Here is a 17,501-nt window from a genome sequence, read left to right on the forward strand (position 1 = left end):
TGTGTTTGTTACAGTTCCGGAAGTTCCGATCATCTGACAGTTGCGCTACTAGGAGACGTATACTTTGACAATTGTTTTAAGTTCTGTGCGCGAAAACGTCTTTCTGTATATTTCATCTTACGAAAAATGTATATTTCATCTTACGAAAACCAGAAGTATCGGAATCTGTACCAACACCCAGTGAACTTGGGACTGCAGTGCCGCATTTAGTAACGCAAGCCGACTTCAATGACCTTGTACGAGACGGAAATTTGTCAAAGAGAACAGCCGAACTCTTTGCATCACGCTTTAAGCAGCGGAATATAGTGGCGGCTGATTTTGAAATAACAGCCGCTCGTGATCGACGTAGCAGTATTCCATATGACGAACTTTTTAAATTGCACGAAGATCGGAAAAAAAACCTGTCTTATTGTTGTGATATTGATTCGATGTTTGAAAAAATTGGTTTCCCTCATATTTCAGAAGAGTGGCGACTTTTCATCGATGCATCGGCCTTAAAGTAGTGCTGCTTCATATCGGTAACAAACATCCAGCTGTCCCGATCCCATATGCCACCAACCTCAAAGAAACATACGAAGGCATGGAATTAATATTAAAGCTGATAAACTACCAAGAGCATAATTGGAAAATATGCTGCGATCTAAAAGTGGTCGGATTACTCATGGGTGTTAAGCGTGGATTTCCAACCCACCAGTGCTTTTTGTGTACATGGAAAGGTCGCAAAAGAGATCAGCATTACATTGAATTTAAGTGGAAGCCGCGGCATATCTCATGCAATTTTTTTTTTAAATTTCGAACAGGTGGCAACCCTGTGAAACATTGTCAGTGGCAACACCTAGGTGAAAAGTCTAGAAATGTGATACACTATCTGTGTGCCCAATTTCATTCAAATCCGTTCAGCTAATCCTGAGATCGTGTGGCTATACAGATGTGCATACAAGAATTGCTCGTTTAAAGTTATAAAATACAAAAAAAAAAATTGTAACGTGTACATGAAAATTTCCGATACACTTGTATTTTTATTTTTTATCCCCTTTCCGAAAAAGTATATTTGGTTCATAGGACAGAATGTGTGTAACGCGGTGTTATAATCAATTTAATGCAAGAAATAAGCAAAATATTTTGAGAAAATTACCAAAAAAAAAAATTTCTATTTGAGTTACGCCCTTTTCGATTTCAGAAAAAACTAATTGCAGAGAACGTAAATTCATAGAGAAGGCGCAGTCCCGGCCCGTTCCTCATTTTGGGCTCTAACGAAATACGGGTAAGAAAATGAAATCAACACAAGTTAACAGTAGGAAATGAATTAATATGGCTGCCGCAGAGAAATGAGAGGGAAGAGTGATACGCAAGTGTGAAAAAATGTAGTTTACATTAGCTTACATTTGCTTGCGTACAGAACAGATTTGTTCATTTGATATGTCCATATGATTTGTTTGCATCTTTACAGATTTGTTCTTTTTGGTTTTTTTTATGAAAATTGCGCGTAATTGTATGTTTGCATGTTGATATACATATATTAGCATAGGACATATGTATGTAATTAAGTTATGAAAATTGCGCGAAATTTTATGTATGCATGTTTATATACATATTATATATTAGCAAAGGACATATGTATGTTAGGTTTACATATGTATATGAAAATTGCGCCAAATATTGGAAAAAATGTATGATTGCATTAGATTTGATTTTGATTGGATAAATGTATACCTATGTATATGTACATATATAAAAATTGCGCCAAATATTGAAAAGCTCTTATGATTTTAACGGAGTTAGTTATAAATCTGTGAATATTTTTTTAAATATTAGTGTCCTAGTTTCTTTTTGGTTCACTGTACATACATAAACTGATAATCGTATGCTTGGATGTCGTTTTTAATACTTCGTGCCTATTGAAAAGCTTAATATACACATCCATGCATGCATGCATGAAATAGAAAGCAGAGAAGGGATTTATTTATTTAGAATGAGCACTTTCTCATTATTTTATTTACATATTTATAAAAAACTTTTGAATTTAAAAGATCGGGTTTAGGATAATGCCGTATGGGAAATTTTAGGCCAAGTATAATGATTTATTTAATTAAACTTGGTTGAGATGTTAGATGAAAACTATAAATCCCCGGAGGGTGCGGGTTCTAGTTTTATATATGTATATGATTATACTGAATACACATACCTCAATTTAAATTTTGTAAAAATAAAAATAAAAATTTTAATTAGGCTATGATGATGTTCCACCGAACAAGTGGATCGAAAAAAAGAAAAAAAGGAGCTGCTGTATCGATAGCTGCGTGCCTAAGGATAAATTTATACTTTTTGCGTTTCCTAGGGACGAAGAGACCCGTAAGAATTGGGCCTTGGCTTGCAACGTGCAAGTGTCAAGCACTGACAGGGTTTTTATTTGCCAACGCCATTTTGAACCCACATTGGTTACAAAATATAAACTCTTGAAAGGGGCTTTTCCTTGCTTCAATTTAGAGCCAGTAAATAGAAGTCGCTCGCCTAGTGCTGGCTCTGATTGGGCTTGCCCGCCCGTCACTGCAACTTATAGTAGGGTAGTTAAGCAAGTAGAAGAAGATTTAACTCTGGAAGAGTTTGAGAAATATTCGATATTAGAGGAAAACAGGCAGGCTCGCGAACGGTTTGCTCTGTCTGCTCGCTATTATCAGAGCAACGCGGTCAAATTAAATAAACGTATTGAGGAGATTGAAAAAGAAAATAATGACCTAAAAAATAAATATTCTGAGTTGTTGAAACGTGCAATAATTGCGGAAGAAAGTTGTAACAGCGATGCTTTAACTTTTGCAAAAATGATCGTCAGTACCGAAAAAGGTTGGTATAATGAGGACGAAAAGGCATTGGCACAAAATTTGAACTATATGTCCACAAAAGCATATTATTTTATGCGTAACGATCTAGGTTTTTGTTTACCACACAAATCATCTCTTTTGCGTTGGCGCCCCATCAGGTATGTTGTTCCAGGTTTCAATGCCAATGTCGTTAACAATTTAAGCAAAATTGCTAGCAAAATGTCCGGCACAGAACGCACATGCAATTTATTATTTACTTAATATATAACACTTATAATAAAAGTAGGGATATAATTGATGGGTTTGTGGACCATGGGGAAGGCCAACGTCAAAGCAGAATAGGGAACAAATGTTGTTTTTTTATGGTTAAAGGGTTGTGCTCTAAGTGGAAGTATGTATTTTCCTACTATATTTCCAAAAATGGTTTTAATGGTATAGCGTTACATCAAATTGTGATGAGTAACATTTTATTTTTCAGGGTTTTCTCCATCTTTCAGATTTTTCTCTATCTTTCAGGTTTTCCTTTTATCTTCTTTTTCAGGTAGCACCTGAGCCTAGATTTTTAAACCACTACAATTTTCACTTAATCACGATGGATTGAGATTAGTGTTTTAAAAATCAGGTAAATCGCAATAACTTAATCGATGTCAATATCAATATTTTTTCATTTCAGGAAATGTACAATAAATACCTATTATTTATAGTATTGTAATATATATACTATATATGAGTAGTTAACTTACTTGTTGGTAAAAATAAAAAATAGAAATTAAAAAAACTAATGTTTCAATTTTCTTAACTTAAATGAACATATGTATACCAATAATTTAATTCGACAGGATTTCCTTACAAAATCAATATATTCGTTCAGCTAAATCAAATGAATATCTGCATATGAAAAATCGTTCATATGGACGTGCAAAAGCAAACACGCATATACATAAATACATACATACATATGAGGCTGCGAGCACTTGCGACAGAAAAAATATTTCGATTTGCTATTGCTGTCGAGAATTTAGAACACATATTTACATACATATATTGATGCATACATATGTACGGAGCCGCGGCCACTCGACTTGACAAAAATTCAAGATTTACCAAATATTGGCAAATAATTCAACGCGAAATATTCCAATATTGACTATTTTCGAATGGTCGTGAAAATTGGCATATGGACGGCTCGTTTTATGAATGAAAGTACTTTGCTCGTAGAAATATGAGCTCGAACTTATCAATGAATTTGTTTTTGTTGTGCTTTTTAATATTTGAAACTGTTCAGCGCCGTCGCGGGTAAATAATCATGGCGGCAACAGCTACGCCTAGGAATGCATTTTGTTCTTGTAGTCGCTAGGCTTAGAATTTTAGTTTTGGAAGCATACACATGTAGAGGCATAAAGTAAGTATGTGCGGTTATATGTATATACGAATATTCATTGTTTTGCTTAGAATAGAAACTTTTACGTACATATGTACATTGTCCCAACATATGTAAGTTAACACGCGCTACATTTATTTTCTCTTTTTCCTTTGCTTTTGCTACTTTTACTTAATTGTTAATTTAATAACACAAACAAGTCGTCGACATTAGGTAAGCAATTTATTTCTAAAGCGTGCCGGAAATGCAAATAACAGAACAATGACCTGCAGGCACTAATTGAGCAATTCTTTCCAAAGAATAAAAAATGCAATACTTGCATTAAGATTGTAAATTTGTCCAAAGAATAAAAAATGCAATACTTGCATTAAGATTGTAAATTTATCCAAAGAATAAAAATGCAATACTTGCATTAAGATTGTAAAACTTATTATAATTAATAGAATTGTGAAAATAAACTTTTAGTCTTAATCTGGAGTCCAATAAAGCGGTGCATTAGCTCCGACCCTTTTTAAAAAACAAAATTCGACTTTCGAATTAAAAACTGGCGCCCGAGCAGGGACCAGTCGTGAAAAAGTGTAAAGGGAAAAATATAAAAATTCCCCAATATAGTGTCAGTGTTTCGCGCTATCATAAAACAGTGTATGCGAAAGGAAGAAACTAAAATTGACTTCCCAACCGCACCAATCCTATTTTCCGACTGGTCATACAGGATTCCCAGAAGACTCAGGCTCTCTAGTGTCCGTCCGGAGACCACCTCGCATTGAAGTGTTGCAGCAGGAGCCGCAGTAGGTTTAGCCGACCAAAAAGGAATTCATCCGTGCAGCCAGCGAGGGAAGAGTAGTTCAATGCTACTTTTACTGTAAGTCAGCGTATTAACTAAGTACATTAAGAGAAATTAAACCTTTTAAGTTCAATTAAAATAATAAAATTAATAACTAGAGATATTAAATAAGAAGTGAGTTATGTATCCAAAATATTTTAACTAATTTTTTAAACACGGAAATTCGCATAGGTACGAAAAGCGTGTAAATAAGTAACATTTAGACAAAACCAAAGTTCTAATTTGTAAATTAGATAAGGTTCAAACCAAGAACAATTAAAGGAAAATATTTAATCAACAAAAATAAAGTGTACTAAAAATAATTTGAAAAAAAAAAAATTAGGAATAAGATAAAGAAATCAAATTCTGGATCAAGACAAAATTTAAATCCAAGTCTTAAACCGAAAATAATCGGAAATAATTCGAGGAAAAATAAATTTGAACAAATTTGAGAAAAATAATTTTGACATTTCCGTTATCTAAATTATCCCGAATTATAAGGCGTAAATAATCGCGTCCAATTGCGAAGATGAGTAATCCAAGTAATCTAATAAGACCACCGGTTCTAGGTCAAATCCCTCCGAATGCAAATCTCCAAAATGAAGAGAATAGGGGCATAGTTAGGCAAATAACAGAAGTGGTCAATAGAATATTAGACGACAGGTTAGCAGTTAGGAACGTTATCGAGGTAGACGAACCTGTTAACATAGGACCCCAAGGTATCAGTGAACTCGACAAAATTCCTGATGTTGTGCGTTCTTCGCGAGAATTTGCAGGGGACCCAGGTGAATTCGGATCCTGGAAGAAAAGTGTAGATAGAGTTCTACAACTGTACGAGCCAATGCGAGGCTCACATAAATACTTTGGTATCTTAAACACCATACGAAACAAAATTACAGGCCAAGCAGACATTGTGCTGGAATCCTACAGCACACCCTTAAATTGGATCGCGATTTCACGTTGTCTCACAACGCATTACGGCGACAAACGAGATCTAGGTACTTTAGAGTACCAAATGGCCTCACTGACTCAGGGAAATCTCACCATACACGAATATTATCAGAAGGTTTATTCAAACCTCTCTCTGATCCTGAACAAAATTTCTTGTTTAGAAGCCGGATCGGAACCCCGGAAACTTCTTGTAGACACGTATAGAAACAAAGCGTTGGACACCTTCGTTAGAGGTCTCAATGGTGACCTTCCGAGACTCCTAGGGATAAGAGAACCAACAGACCTTCCAGAGGCTCTGCAATTATGCCTCAAATTGGAGAATCAAACCTACCGAGCAAATATCGTCAGTAGGAAACCACCTGTAAATCTACGTAGGAATTTCCCCCCACAGCTCCACGCCGTACCGAAACCGTTTTACCCACACCTTGCTCATTGGAATCAACCAATGCAGAGACAAACACTCCCACCCTCCTATATCCCACCTCAACAACAAGGGCACTGGCAAAGACCCCAGAATTTTTTCCCACAACAACAAAACTTCAATTCTCAACCTCGACACCTGCCACCACCTAGACCTTTTGCACCAAAGCCTATGCCAAGACCTGAACCAATGGACATCGACCAGAGCATGCAGACGAGAAGGGTCAATTACATTAATAGGCCACCACAAAACCTGGCATTTCACGGGAAAAGACCACCACCTCCCCAGCAAGATATGGAAAAAATACAACGAACCTTTAAAATAGAAGCGGAACAATGCAACAGTGTTGCATACCGACAAGATTTGGAATATGCAAATCAACACGACGAAATTAGACAAGACAATTATAACGTGCGAGAAACTCTCGAACAGTACGGTACAGACGACAATGCTGCAGAGGATTTTTCGGACATCCATTTTTTAGATTAGCAAACTCCTCACTTCCATATTTTGAATGTAAAACGAAGGAAGGAGGAATTTCAAAAATATTGATCGATACGGGCTTAAACAACAATTATATGCAACCCTCTATTGTACCCAATTCTCTCCCAAATGACCAACCCTTTTTTGCCAACACTATAGCTGGAAAAATAAAAATTACGCACCACACCAACGTTAGTTTATTCGGAATACCCGATCTAAAAATTAAATTTTTTTTGTTACCCTCCTTAAAGTCATTCCACGGCATCTTAGGCAATGACAGCCTCAAGCAACTTTCGGCGGTAATCCACACAAAATACAATTATATGACAATACAAGATAGAGTCAGGATTAAAATAAAACAGCAAACCATACAATCGATTAACACAATAGACATACAAACTGACCACCTAAATGACAGACAGAAGACCACACTTAACGCAATTGCGAAGAATTTTCCAAAACTTTTTACCGAACCCGAAGAAAGACTGACATACACTACGAAAGTACAAGGAAGCATAAGGACGTCCACGGACACACCAATATACACCAAATTTTATCCGTACCCTATGTCACTGAAAATGGAAGTAGAGAAACAAATCAAAGACTTGCTACAAAATGGTATAATAAGAACTTCAAGTCTCCATACAATTCGCCTGTATGGATAGTACCAAAAAAACCAGACACTTCAGGAGAGAAGAAATTTCGCATGGTAATTGACTATCGAAAATTGAACCTAGGAACTATATCGGAGAGATATCCTATACCCGAAATAAATGGAGTACTAGCACACTTAGGAAGAAATAAATACTTCTCAGTACTCGATTTAAAGAGCGGCTTCCACCAGATTCCTCTAAGGGAATCGGATATAGAGAAGACAGCATTTTCGGTAAATCACGGTAAATACGAATTTACCCGGCTACCTTTCGGTCTCAAGAACGCTCCTTCAATTTTTCAAAGAGCTCTTGACGACATCTTAAGGAACCATATAGGAAAGAGATGTTACGTGCACATCGACGACATCATAATATTTAGTAAAGATCAGGAAACCCACTTTAATGACATCCAACAAATCTTCGATACGTTAGAAAAAGCAAATCTAAAAGTACAACTTGACAAATGTCAATTCCTAAAAACAGAAGTGGAATTTTTAGGTTTTATAATATCCCAAAAAGGCCTCAAAACAAATCCACAAAAAACTGACGCAATAGCAAAGTTTCCAATACCTAAAACTCTAAAAGAACTCCGATCATTTTTAGGACTTTCAGGGTATTATCGCCGCTTCATCAAAGACTACGCGAAGCTCGCGAAACCCCTTACAGTCCTCTTAAGGGGGGAAGGCTGACGAGTGTCCAAGAATCAATCAAAGAAAGTCATGGTAACCTTGAACAAAGACGCCTTAGATTCCTTCGAGAAACTTAAACGATCACTCATTGGTAAAGATATAATGCTTGCATACCCCGACTACTCTAAAGAATTTGTGTTAACAACAGATGGCTCCAATTACGCAATTGGAGCCGTACTATCGCAAAACGACAAACCAATAACTTTCATCTCGAGAACTCTTTCTAAAGCCGAAGAGCATTACGCAGCAAATGAAAGAGAAATGCTAGCGATAGTATGGGCGCTGAATTCCTTGAGGAACTACCTTTACGGTTCCGCGAAGGTTAAAATCGTTACGGACCATCAGCCACTCACTTTCGCCCTAAGCAACAGAAACCACAACAGTAAGATGAAAAGGTGGAAGGCTAGATTAGAAGAGTATGACTACGAGCTAATCTATAAACCAGGAAAAACCAACGACGCACTCTCAAGACCGCCACAAGTATCACAAATCAATTCATTGACAGGAACGCAACATAGTGACGAAAGTTCGGCGCACAATCTTATCCCAGCAGTAGAAGGACCTATAAATGCTTTCAAGAACCAAATTTGGCTCCTAAATAGCGACGAAAATAGTTACCAATTCAAAATACCCTTTCCCACATACCATAGACACATTTTTAATCAACAAGATTACGATGAACAAAATCTAATTTCAATTCTTAAACGTTATTTGAATCCCTCAGTAATAAACGGACTTTTTACCTCAGAGCCAATCATGGGAAGAATCCAACGATTATACCCCCTTCATTTTTCTAAATTCAGAATACGTTTTACCCAAACCAAACTCGAGGACCTTACAGACGAAGCCAGACAGGAAATAGAAATGCTAGAAGAACACAGACGCGCCCATAGGAATGCACAGGAAAATAAAATCCAACTATTACAAAAATTTTACTTTCCAAAAATGAGTGCTAAAATAGAAATTCTAGTCAGACAATGCAAAATTTGCAAGGAGAATAAATACGACCGGCATCCAAATAAGCCACAGTTGCTTGAAACTCCCATTCCGAAATATCCCGGTGAAATAGTGCATATTGACATTTATAACACAGAGAAAAATCTAGTTCTTACTGCAGTCGACAAATTTTCCAAATATGCTCAAGCTAGAGTAATAAAAAGCAGAGCTTCGGAAGATATTAGGGAACCTCTGAGACAGATAATTTTTGCATTCGGCGTACCAAAAATGATAGTAGTAGACAACGAAAAAGCATTAAACTCAGCCTCCTTATGTTTTATGTTGGAGGATCAACTTGGGATAGAAATCTGCAAGACACCTCCTTACGCAAGCACAGTTAACGGGCAGGTGGAACGGTTCCACTCAACCCTCTCAGAAATTGCGCGCTGCTTAAAGGCGGAACGAATCCATAGAACATTCCTAGAAATTTTGGACAGATCGGTATACGAGTACAATTGCACAGTCCACTCGACAACAGGGAAGAAACCGATAGAAATATTTTTTGGACGCAGGGTCTCTACAAATCCCGACCAGTACGAGAAGGCCCGGCAGGAAAATATCGAAGCACTTAGGAAAAAACAAGCAAAGGACTTAGAAGTGCACAATCGGAAGATGACCCCAATGAAAACATATTTGCCAGGTGACATTATTTACGTGCGAATAAATAAAAGACTAGGCTCAAAACTTACTAACAGATACAAAATAGTAAAGGAAGACAAATCTAGTGTAGTTATAACAGAAAAAGACCGAACCGTACACAAGAGTAATATTAGAACTTAACTCATCTATTGCTTTCAGATTAATAATACCACTCGCCACAGGCGAGTTCCGTATCCTCGATTATACAAATTCACAACTTGCAACCTTTAATACAGGATGGACCAAAATCCAAAATGGCACCTACAAAATTATACATACAATAGACACAGACGAATACCAAAGGACTTTGAACGAACTCAACTCCACGATAAGACACAAAATAACTTCCGACAATTCCTTACTCCCCTTCTTGCACCATGAAATGTCCGAAATACAAAGTTCCCTAAGTAGACTAAAGCCAAAGGTAAACAAGAGATCCATAAACGCAATTGGTACCGCCTGGAAATGGCTCACAGGGAGCCCGGATCACGAAGATCTCGTTATGTTAGAAAACCATATAAACAACTTACTTGAAAATAACAATAACCAATTAATAATAAATAGAGCAATGAGCGGAAGAATAAATAATATAACGGAAGTGTCAAATAAAATATTTAAAATATTAAAAGATAAGGAAGATGTTCAGCATGATATGGCCGTGAACATTAAATTTAAGCTACAATTAATAAAAGATGAAATCATAAATATCAATTATGCAATACATTGGGCCAAAGTTGGCATTGTAAATTCATATATATTTTCTAATGTTGAAATGAAACTAATAAAAGAAATTATTGAGAAAAATAATACTCCCTTCACTAATATAGAAGAGGCATTTGAATTCAGTAACGTTAAGATAGCCTCTAGTAATTCTAAGATTGCGAATTCCTATTAATAAAAGCAATAAAGAAAGGTAATAGATTATATAAAATACCATTTGAAAAAATTATAAGATGTCAAAATAAAATATTTGGAAAGAAAAGCAAATGTAAAGAACATAATCAAATTAAAATTTGTACAAAGGAAAATATTGTAGACATCAGTAACTCCACATGCATTCCTCATCTACTCAAAAGCCGATCGCCTAACTGCATTACGATTACCAACCAACACATTCCCACTGTCCTAGAAGTCCTCCCAGGAATAATACTTTTAAATCGATTTAACGACACCGTTCACATCGGCAAAGAGAAGATTAACTTAACTGGATCATTCGCAATCCAGTACCATAACTCCACCATTTTATATGTAGATACATATGAGCTGTGTTTTGAGGCAGGTCAAGATTTTTTTTTGCCCAATGAATATGGATGGTAGATGTTATATAATATCTATTTAGTATATGAATATACATACATATGGATATAAAAATTTAAAAAGGACACATATTGTTGAATAATAACCGTTGATGCAAATGAATGGTTTACAAAGCCAATTTTTAATGTGGATATTTTGAAATTATTTTGATAATGCACTTAATATCAATACAATTTAGTTAATTAGATACTTAAAATTTCACATTCATGCATGCATATACTTAGAATTAATTTATTCATCTCACAAGAAATAATCCATTTGCGCATGCAAAATGCCTACGGGAAATAAGCATGAAAGAGAAATGTGATTTTTGCATACATACATATGTATAAAATAATTTAAAAAGTACAATATATTGCTGAATAATAAACCTTGATGTAAATGAATGGTTTACAAAGTTATTTTTTGTGTTATGATATTTGAATAATTTTGATAATAGACCTAAATTCAATACAATTTAGTCAATAAGATACTTAAAATTTCATATTCATGCATGCGTATACTTAGAATTATTATTATTATTATTTATTAGAGACATATGAAATATAACACTAATTGATAGAGCACACTAGCTACTTAGGCCTACGGTGCTATTGCGTTACTTAGAATTAATTTATTCATCTCACAAGAAATAATCCATTTGCGCATGCAAAATGCCGACGGCAAATAAGCATGAAAGAAAAATGTACAAGTCTTCTGTTATTTTCTTTTCCCTAACACCAAATCATGGCATTTTACATTTCAATGCAAACGCTATATTTATTTCTGTTGACTACGCTCCGCTATGTTAACTCTCTTCTGTTAACTTCCTACCCTCGTTTTGATGTGTTTTGACATTTAACCTGCCCATTCGTTCCTGAGCCTTCTCTATGAATTTACGTTCTCTGCTAATTGTAGAAGGCGTAAGTTTCATATATCTGTAAGTAATACGAAATGTAATATTTTTTCTTCAAATACTGATTCTTTTATGAAAAATAATCTTAACTTGAGAAAATATTGAAAAATTTTGCCTTATTTTTCATTTTAAAAGGTTGTTTGCTTCTCCTGTAAAATTTTTAAAATGTAACTTAGGGCTTTTTTGATTTCATGTGACGATACATATATTCATGCATATGTACATACATATGTATATCCGCACAAATATAGCACATACGATGGTATGGGAAAATTGGATTTGCATATTTTGGATAATTTTTATATAAAATACTTCAGAATTATTTTATTTAAATACTTATGTCGCATAAAAGTAGATAACTTACCACCTACCAGACATTACTATTGGTGTCCTATGTACTTACATACATGCACACACAGATTTGAATTTATCTATAAAGGTTAATAAACTGTATGGCCAGAGAATGTTAATGCAATGAGAAGGAGCAAATGTTAAATGAGCTTTTTTCGAGTACTAATTTGTAGATTCATACTAAGGAATTTTCAAATTCAACTTTCCTCATTAGTGGGGGATTGCAGATATTTCCCACGCAAGTGGAGGGTTTCTATATTTACTTACCACGCTAGGACAGGAATTCAGATTTTTTCTGCGTTTACCAAACTACTAAGGAATTTCATAAGATTTTTCGGCACACTACTAAGGAAATCGACTTATTTCATGCCCACAGCGAAGCGAATAAATTTGCGTTTAAGAAGGCCGCGCGGCAGTTAATTTGTGGTACAGAAGCTAAAGTCGATGGAATTATTCGTTTTGTTTTTTGGCACGTATTTAATTCAGGTTCAAGTCCTGAAGTCTTATTTTTTTTCTTGTACATTTTTTTTTACAATTCAAACCAGGAAAGTTTGGTAAAATTTTTGAGTTTATTTTAATTAAAATTTCTTTAAAATACTGTTTTTTTCATATCATTCTAATATCCGTCCAGAAAGCCAAACGCGCATACGCAGATACATATGCATATAATTACGCATACAAACTTTCAACTAACGCAGAATATGTGCATATAAAACTGCGAATCGAATAAATGAGTGATTTAGAAAATTTCATTAGTAATTGTAGTTTAGCGCAATCGTGAAATACGTGTTGTGTATGGAGTACATCGTCCCATATTTGACTCAGTTTCAAGTCCTGTACACAGTTTTTTGTTCGATATTTTTATTTCATTTTTTATATTTGGTTTAATTAGAATTGATTTAAAATAGTGTATTCAGATTTTTCTAATACCTGTTATTTAGAAATTTATTTTCTATATAACATTATTCATACTTCTTTTGAATTAATTTATATGTAAAACAGCCATAAAGGCAATCATATGAATATGCATTCCTATATTTAATCTCTTCAGTCAAATCTGAACTACTTACATACACATATTGATGAGAAAACATTCTAATATCCATGGATGCATCCAGAAAGTCAAACGCGCATACACGCATATGTATACAAATATATACAAACCTTCAACGAACGCAAAATGTATGCATATAAAAAACAACAACTGCGACCGCCTTCTTGTCCGTCAGTGAAAAGATGGGATATGTATACCCTATGAGCAAAAAGAACCGGGAAGGTGATGTTGACTGTTTTCTTCGATTGCCAAGGCGTAGTGCACCATGAGTACCTTCCATCGGGCCAGACAGTCAATAAAGAATATTATTCATCCGTTTTGAAGCCTTTGAGAGATGCTGTATGTTGCAAACGGACGGAAATGTGAGCAAGCAATTCTTGGATTTTGCGAGATGATAACGCGCCATCGGACCGATCAAAAAGATCAAAGAGAATACGACGAAGGAGCTGAAGGCCATGTCGGCCTGCCGGAGGTGTTTGGAGGACTGGGTTAAACGTTGGCACATGTGTGTTGCTTCAGACGGGACATATTTTGAAGGAGATAATATAAATTTGCCTTATATTTAACTCTATTTTGTTTAATTTAAACATTCCCGGTACTTTTTGATGATAGGGTACATATATGCGGCTTTGCGGACAGAAATGTGTGATTCGCTGGAATTGTTCAAGGAATCTAAGTCGCATTAACTCGCGACTGTCGAACAGTTAGAAGACATATTTACATACATATAAGGGTGCATACGTATGTACATTCGGAGCCACGGCCACTCGACATGACAAAAATTCTAGATTTATCAAATATTGGCAATTAATTCCACGCGAATTATTCCAATATTGACTATTTTCGAATGGTCGCGAAAATTGGCATATGAACGGCTCGTTTTATGAATGAAATTAAAATTTGAGCTCGAACTTATGAATGAACTTTTTGTTTTTGTTCTAAATTGTTCAGCGCCGTCGCTGATCATGGCCGCTGCGACTGCGTCTACGAATGTATTTTGTTTTTGTAGCCGCTAGGCTTAGATTTTAGCTTCGGGCGACATGCGCATGTGAGGTATGTGTTTTTGTTGTGTTCTAGAACATTTTAGAATGTGTGGTGGCAAAGCGGCCATCGCGTTGCGCTTGTAAGTACAATATCATGATTCAATTATAGAAGGTTAGATAAGTAATGACAAGGACGCTTTGACACTCCCTTATTTTAGGGCTGCATTTACGAATGATGGAGAAAGAGGGAAAAATGTTTTCCCCTTCTTGCCTAAAGGTAGTAAAAAAGTACATAAAGTAGCTAATTAGTCCTGTACTAAGAGAAAAACTAAGTATATTGGTTATTTAATCTATATTAAAAAAAAAAACAGAAAAACTATTGTGTAGCATACGTATAATTTAGCACTAAGTATTGTAGCATACGTATTATTTAGCATTAAGTATGTATTAGTTCTGTAGCAATGGCAACACTGTAAATAGAGATAAGCATTACATTCTACACGATGTTATGTAATCCACAAAAGCTGTAAGCAAAAGCTCTGTAGGCATAAGCTCTGTAGGCATAAGCTCTGTAGGCAAAAGCTCTATGCCTGAAGGTATAAAACCGCGCTCTCGTGTGATCGTCGTTCACTTTGCGAAATACGTCCACTCGAGAGGTAAGTCAACTAACAACGGTATAGTAGAACAGTTTTCGCTGGTCGCTATTACTGTTGTTGGTAATATTTAATATATATATACTGTGTTGTTGACAGTGTAATAGATTGGTGATGAGCTGGTCGTTACTACTGGTAACATATATGCATACGTATATATATACAAACAATAATATTAATTGCAGGAATATGTATGTAATTGACAGTATAGTAGAACAGCTTTCACTGGTCGCTATTACTGCTAACACATACATATACTTATATACATATATATATAACATATCACGCTATTTTCTTTAAGGTTTCTTTTAGTGTACTTAAGAGTTTTGTACCCACGTACCCCCTTTATAATTGTTTTTTTTTTAAAGCAAATATAAAATTTATTTAGAACATTTTCGATGTTTATCTAACACAAGAGCACGCAGAACTATGTGATGTTACTTATGTACATATGTGTTTTAAGTTAGTTCGCAGTTGTAAAACAAATATTAGTTAGATGTTAAACGAGTCCGAAGTAAAAAAAATGGAGTCTCTAAAGGAGTATTTTCATTACATTAAAATGGAAATGCTGCTAGTAAACAAAAATATTTTGGAAAATTTATTTTATTTTATAAAGGTTTACATAACAATAAAATTAATATACAAACTGAAAGTAGTGCAGCGCTAGCATCGGAGGCTTTCGGCTGGAAAATTATTTCACTCTAAAAATAACTAGGAATATTTCGGAGGAACACTTTAATAATCTAATCTTGCGGCCGCCGTAGCCGAATGGGTTGGTGCGTGACTACCACTCGGAATTCACAGAGAGAACGTTGGTTCGAATCTCGGTGAAACACCAAAAATTAAGAAAAACATTTTTCTAATAGCGGTCGCCCCTCGGCAGGCAATGGCAAACCTCCGAGTGTATTTCTTCAATGAAAAACCTTCTCATAAAAAAAATATCTGCCGTTCGGGCTCGGCTTGAAACTGTAGGTCCCTCCATTTGTGGAACAACATCAAGACGCACACCACAAATAGGAGGAAGAGCACGGCCAAACACCCAAAAAGGGTGTTCGCGCCAATTATATATACATATATATATATAATCTTGCAATAGTTTTGTGTATATTTTGGAGGAAAGAACAAAAAATAGTCATAATAAAGGAATTTAATGTGTTTAATTTGCTACAATAGTACAAGTCTTTTAATACACCAAAGGTCAAAATATACTCAATCACAGGAATGAGATGAAACAGAAAGTTGAATTTTTTTCTTATTTCGTGCATAACAATACATGTAGATACATATGTTACCGTAAAGACGTTGCGAAATTTGTCTACCTTAATATACTTTGCGTCGCTAATATTAATAGGGAAATGTATTAATATAGACTTAAACGAATACATCAAAAAATTTTAGGTATTGGTAATATAATCCACTTTTAGTAATTGTGATTGTTTGTAAATTTACGTATATCAATACCACGTGTCTCAGTAATGAATCGGAGTGGAAATATGAGGAATGTGGGTGCACTTGCTCGTATAGGTGTTGGAACGCTGCACCTATTCAGGCAGAAATCAAAAACCTGTAAGCCAAAAACTTAAAAATTGTTAACTCACAAATATATCATTACAACTTACCTGTAATTGTAGACTTAAAGCGCGAGGACTTGCTCGTGTAGGTGTTTCGCATATATCTACGTACAGCATATTGTTCTAGACGGGGTAAGGTATCGACGTGGATAGCCAGTTCGGAAGTCAAATTGATTTCAGAGGTAGCAGTACTAGGCACATAATGACCGTCACATGTTAAACAGGTATTTGCACCATCATACACAACACGCTCAATGTAACCTATGAAATTGTCCGTAGCACCACATGAGACAATGGTAGAAATACGCGCATACGTGCTTTCGTTTCTAAAACCACAATAGTTGTGCCACCTAGCTCTTCAACACACACCTTCCGCAGCAATTGCTCGTCTGTGAAGTCCTACAAATAAAAACTTTTAAACACAATTTATTAGCAAATATTCTAACAGAACTTACTAACTGTAGTTTATGTATTGTATGTAAGGTGGTCTCTGTTATATTTGCAAAAACGCTGCTATAAAAACCTATGAATGAAAAAGTTTAATAAGAATTTTTACAAATGTCTGATCTGGACTTACATGTATGAAAATTCACAAACCGGTGGTTTTCTGCAGCAGAAAAAACGGCATTAATTTACAAAATATCTAGCTTTTATTATTATACTTACTTGAATGTTTACAAACAGATAAAAGATTTTCAACGAATATTAACAAAGCAAAGCGTCAAAGTGGAAACGGTGTTGCCGACCATATAATTTGCACCAAAAGTTTAATTTTTACTACAATTTAAAAGTTTTTTCATAAAACATGTACTTTTTTTTATA

The 17,501-nt window shown here is 35.2% G+C and overlaps 1 long non-coding RNA gene across 1 annotated transcript; it reads right to left on the reverse strand.

Moving 5' to 3' along the window:
• Positions 1–17,011: 17,011 nt before the first annotated feature.
• On the reverse strand, positions 17,012–17,296 carry LOC129249765 (uncharacterized). The gene is made up of 3 exons (XR_008582712.1): positions 17,257–17,296; positions 17,135–17,202; positions 17,012–17,078 (listed from the first exon to the last, which is right to left on the reverse strand). It is a non-coding gene; the product is annotated as an uncharacterized LOC129249765 (long non-coding RNA).
• Positions 17,297–17,501: the final 205 nt, after the last annotated feature.

Source organism: Anastrepha obliqua, chromosome 6 (assembly GCF_027943255.1).
Source record: "Anastrepha obliqua isolate idAnaObli1 chromosome 6, idAnaObli1_1.0, whole genome shotgun sequence".
NCBI classification, from domain to species: Eukaryota; Metazoa; Arthropoda; class Insecta; order Diptera; family Tephritidae; genus Anastrepha; species Anastrepha obliqua.